The 5,320-nt window shown below is 39.0% G+C and overlaps 1 long non-coding RNA gene across 1 annotated transcript; it reads left to right on the top strand.

Moving 5' to 3' along the window:
• Positions 1–1,411: 1,411 nt before the first annotated feature.
• On the top strand, positions 1,412–2,749 carry LOC119617920. Its single transcript, XR_005234376.1, has 3 exons — positions 1,412–1,512; positions 1,582–1,656; positions 1,733–2,749. It is a non-coding gene; the product is annotated as an uncharacterized LOC119617920 (long non-coding RNA).
• Positions 2,750–5,320: the final 2,571 nt, after the last annotated feature.

The following is a 5,320-nucleotide window of genomic DNA, read 5'->3' as shown; positions in this document are numbered from 1 at the left end:
AAATGCTCTACTTCACCCAGAGAGCGGATAATTTTTGCTGTTAGGTCAAAAAAATAATGGTGCAATGTATAAATTTTTTTCTCTCCTTGGTTGTTCAAAACCCAGCTATCGATTCAGAATTGATGGTTACCACATGTTTTAAGGTAAGGGGCCAATGTCAAATGCAACGGCTGAGCGGAGCTTCTCTAGCCTCCGTCGACTAAAAACCTCACTCCGGTCAACAATGACAGAACAGCGGCTTAATCACCTTCTGTTTCTGCATATACACAAAAACTTAACTGATAACATGGACCTCAGCAAAGTCTGCCGCAGCTTCTGCTTCGCGAGTCAGCGAAGAGAGGCATACTTCGGAAAATTCTGAGCTCTGAAACTTATTGTCATCATTAGTCGTTATTAGTGTCATTAGGATGTAAATAGTTACAATGAGTGACATACTTATAAATAGCCTCGGAAGAAATCTTTTTACTAATATAATGTTTGGTTATATGTTTATGTTGCTTTAATACAGAATGCTCTTAATTAGTTCCGCCGCACAAGTGTTTGTATATTCCTGTTGCTCAGATGTTGGATTATTCCATCTATGCCCGTGCCCATGTTATTTACCTGTGTTTACTTTTATTGTGGTCATTTATAAAGCTGTTGGTTGGTTTAACTAATTATCATTATTCATAATAATATATTGGAACAAAAAGTCATAGCTGAAAAACTGTTTCATTATTCAATTTTTTTTTATGTTAGACGATGATTCGATGCATGTAAAATTAATAAGGTGACGAAACACTCCGGTGGCCCCCCCACCTAGAAAATGAATCCGGCGCCACTGGTGTGGATGTAAAAAAGGCACTGAACCTGTGTGGGAAGCTGCTCTTTTAATGAGCTTGTAGGACCCTGTAGAGTCCAGCCCAGACTGGTTTTAATGGCGGCCTGTTCATCCCGCTCCATCACATTCTAAGGAAAGGTCCAAGAAATGCTATCCACGTGGCAACTGTAATCCTGCTCGGAGGACCATTTGTTGTTCTGGTCCCTTTTTGCGTAATGTTAGTTTGTTAATGGTACAGCCACCACGAGCATCTGGTAAAGGATGATAGGAGAGATTTCAGGTCCAAACTTCTTTAATAGAGTTGGGAGTGGTCTACAAAATACAGAAAATAAGTCAAACTGAAGCTATTATTTTACTCATCATAAACAACTATTTGTAGTTTATCCAGTAGATAGCAGCAAACGACCACAAATGGCGACAGACCTACATTATCTTATCGGAAATCTTTAAATTACACTATATCTATATTTACATTGCACATGTAGTGGTATAGAAATACCTAATTTCACACAAATAGTTTCCAGGTGAGAAGTCCGGTTTTTAAGGTGGGCGTGGTGTATATAAGGAGCTGTGGCGTTCATTCAGGTATGTGTCGTCTTTGCTCTCCCGCTGTGTGGCTTGCGTCCCGTGGGCTCTGGCAGCGAAAAAGCAACAAAACGCTGGCTGGTGCATGTTGTGCTGATATCCTGGGGGTAGGTGTTCTCCCTCCCTGCACTTTAGCTGATCTTGGTCAGAAAATCTAATTTGGAGTGTGATCACAGGTAAAACGTTGCGGTGCTGCGCTCCTTCTCTTCCTCATTCTGCGAGTGTGTGTGTGCATGTTTGTGGATCGGCAGGTAAGAAATTGATATTCATTTAAGCTTCAGTTTGTTCTAGTTTTATTTAAAATGGTGACTAATTAATTTTTCATAGGCTCCCCACAGTTGAACCACTGCTGCTCTGTTCTGCCCTGCGTTCGTTTCCCTGATTTTTGTACCATCGTTTTAAAGTTGGACTGCAGCGGCGTTATCCGCCCTTATTGATGCCATGTTTGGGGTGTGGCATCAACGCGCCCGGTTCACCTCCCGCTGTGGCATGGCAGGAGGGCCACGCCTGGTCCTGATGTTTTTAACGTGTATTGTCTCTTGTTAATTTTTATTTAGTTTACAGCCCTTTTGCTCTTTATTTAGTCGGGCTGATATTGTTCTTTTTAAGATTGTTATATTGGTTAATTGTTTGTTTGTTTGCAGTTGCTGAGGTCCGGTGACGGTGTTGGTGTGGTGACGGCGTCTCCCTCTTCTGCATGCTGTGATTCTTGAGTGTGGAGTTGTCTCACTCATTTGGTGTTAAGGGGTTTTATTTTTTGGGTTTGCTGTGTTTGGTGGATGTCGTCCCCAGAGCCCTCCCCTCAAGCCGGTAACCTCAGCTACTGCAGCTTTTCTATTTTTTTTTTATTCCCTTTGTTTTCAGTCTTAAACTGATTTTAAAAAGAACATTTTAAAAAGAACATTTTAAAGAATTTTAATAAATGGTTGTTGCAAACTTTAAACTTTCTCAGATGTTCTAATCCTCGCATAACCAAACCTGCGTGCCTTAAACCAAAGGTAATATTCTCTGGGCGAAATTCCCAGGGTGGCGTTGTTGAGCAACCTATTAAAATTAAAATTCCACAAAATCTGAGTTCCATTTAGGGTCGCCACACACAGATATACGAATCATGCTTAAATACTGACAAAACTTACTTTTATTCATTTACACGCTCCCAGTCTCTCGAACTAACGGCTCTGAGCGGTTTCCAACAATTACTTGGTCAACTTTCTGCTCATCTAACGCTGAACTCCTGCTCCAACCACACAACGGTTACAGGCAGTTTGAAATTGCAATGAACCAATCACGGCAAATGTTACTCAGATGCCTTCCCGAACTCTTAAAGTAATACACACCCACAGTTATATCAGTCCATTTTCAACACTTTGTAAAAAAAACAAAAAAAAAATAAAAAAAAAAATATATATATATATATATATATATATATATATATATATATATATATATATATATATATATATATATATATACACAAAGTTTATGGATCTAGGTTTATTTTACATAAACATTTGTTGTGTTGGATGCATTTACCCAGAAGTTGCCATCTCTTCTTTATTTCGTATTCTTTTTTCTAGTTTTATTCCAAGTACTGCTATCTGTTTCATAGCTTTTTCTAAGGTAAAGTGATGTACTCAGAAGGATACTATTTTCTCATTAGCTATACTGCTCTGAATAAATTAGGTTTAAGAGAAGTATCTGGGTATGTGGTATGTGGTGATTCTGGCCTATCTCATTTGGGTTTAGTGCAGTAGTACAACTAGGCTGATTATTCCAGTTGGAGCTGTAATGTGCATGCTAATCCTTGGGAATATTCACTTTTCCAGTCTTGCCTTCTTTTCAAATGTTTTCCCTAATGTGAATACCTTGAGGACTAGCAGCCCTGCTACTGATAAATAATGCACCACAGATAAATGAAGCAGTGTCTCATTTAGTGTGTGTGTGTGTTAAATTTGTGCTAGATCAGTCATTCCACTTTGTCTTATGTGTTTGAATGTTTTTTTAGAATTATTATTTTTGTCGTAGTGCTGCTAAGATGAAAGTGCAGCATGTAGCAACACCTCTGTCACAACAACTAGAAGTCTTGGAAGGTTCTCTCCCTTGATAGAACAGCTGTAGCAATTACAAACAAAAGCATTTGTATGCAGATCTAAACTGTAGCATGGTCTTTACATCTAAATCACATTTTATAAAAGTATTTACAAAAAAAATCTTTCTATGTACACATTCTTTGATACAATTAGAAAATATGTGTGAAATATTACCATTTGGGTTTGTAGTTTTTTTTCAATTAGTAATGGAGACATTAAGAAATTCCACACTAGATTATAGATTATAGATTATACAACGCTGATATCAAAAAAGTTGTGATGTTGTGTAAAATAAATATAAAAACAATGCAAATATTTGTAAATATCATAAACCCATTTTTTATTCACAATGCAACGTTGTAGCTGTTGTTGTTCTGCAGTGGTGGCCACATCAAGTGAACTTGCACTAAAATTTGGCAATTGTTTTGCGCCATATACATCTCAAAAACCAAAAATTCCAGGGCCATGTTTCTTATTGTGAAGCATCCCCACTTCTTTCAACAACATTCTATAAACATCTTGGAGTTTTGCTGGAGGTTTTGGAGGGGAATGTTGTCCCATTCTTGTCTGATGGAGGATTCTAGCTGTTCAACAGTCCTGAGTCTTTGCAGGAATTTTTTTGTTTCTTGATGTGTTAAATGTTTTCAGCTAGTGAGCAGTCTGGAGTGCAGGCAGGCCAGTTCAGCACCCAGAGTATTCTACTACAAAGTCATGCTGTTGCAATGGTACAGTATGTGATTTTTATTGTCTTGCTGAAATGTGCAAGGCTTTCCCTGAAAAAGGCACTATCTGGATGGAAGCATATATTGTTCTAAAACCTGCATATGCTTTTCTGCATTGATGGTGTCATTCCAGATGTGTAAAATGCCCATGCCATTGGAACTGATTCACCCCCATAGAGAGGCAGGTTTTTGAACTGTGCAGGCTGGATGGTCCCTCTCCTCTTCAGTACGGAGGATGTTGCTTCCATGGTTTCCAAAATGAATGTCAAATTTTGATTAATCTGACCACAGAACAGTTTCCCACTTCACCTCATTTTAAATGAGCTTTCGTCCAAAGAAGATGGCTGTGTTACTGTATGGTTTTCATGGCTTCTTTGCATGATAGAGTTTTAATCAGCATTGTTCCTAAGCCCATGCAGTTTTATACATAACAGAATCAGGCTTGTTTTTAAGAGTGTGCTGTCTGAGGGCCCGAGGATCTCACACATCCAATATTGACTTTTAGCCTTGTCATTTGAGCTCAGAGATTTTTCCACATACTTGATATTTTTTGATGATGATATGACTTACAGATAATGGAATATTCAAAGTATTCTATGTTGAGCAACATTATTCTGAAATTGTTCCACTATTTTTATTTTATTTTATTTTCAATCTACTGGACAGTCGCCATTTCATTTAATGTTCGGTCAGAAACCTAGACTTCCCATAGATTTCTTGCTGGGTAGAGTTGAGAGTCCAGTTAATGGGTCTGTTCATGAGTGGGTCCAAGAGCATCAAGCTCGATTGCAGGTAGCCTTTGATGGGGCCAGGAAGCGCTTGCAACAGGCTGCAGATCATCGAAGACAGGCCCATGACCCCCATGTGAAACATCTGCCATTAAATGAAGGACAGTTGGTATTTCTGTGAGACTGCTAGAGGGCCTCATAAGACCAGAGACCGATGGAGCTCTGTGAAGTACAAAGTGTTGAAGGCACAAAAGGAAGGTGGCTCTGTTTACACCATTGTGCCTTGGGATGACCAGACTAAAGTAAGAGAGGTTCACGGTACTATGCTAAAGCCTGTGCTTCCTCTTTGTGCTCTTGCGTGGTTCACAACTCGTG

Source organism: Kryptolebias marmoratus, linkage group LG18, assembly GCF_001649575.2.
Source record: "Kryptolebias marmoratus isolate JLee-2015 linkage group LG18, ASM164957v2, whole genome shotgun sequence".
NCBI lineage: Eukaryota > Metazoa > Chordata > Actinopteri > Cyprinodontiformes > Rivulidae > Kryptolebias > Kryptolebias marmoratus.
This window is presented reverse-complemented; position numbering and strand designations above follow the sequence as displayed.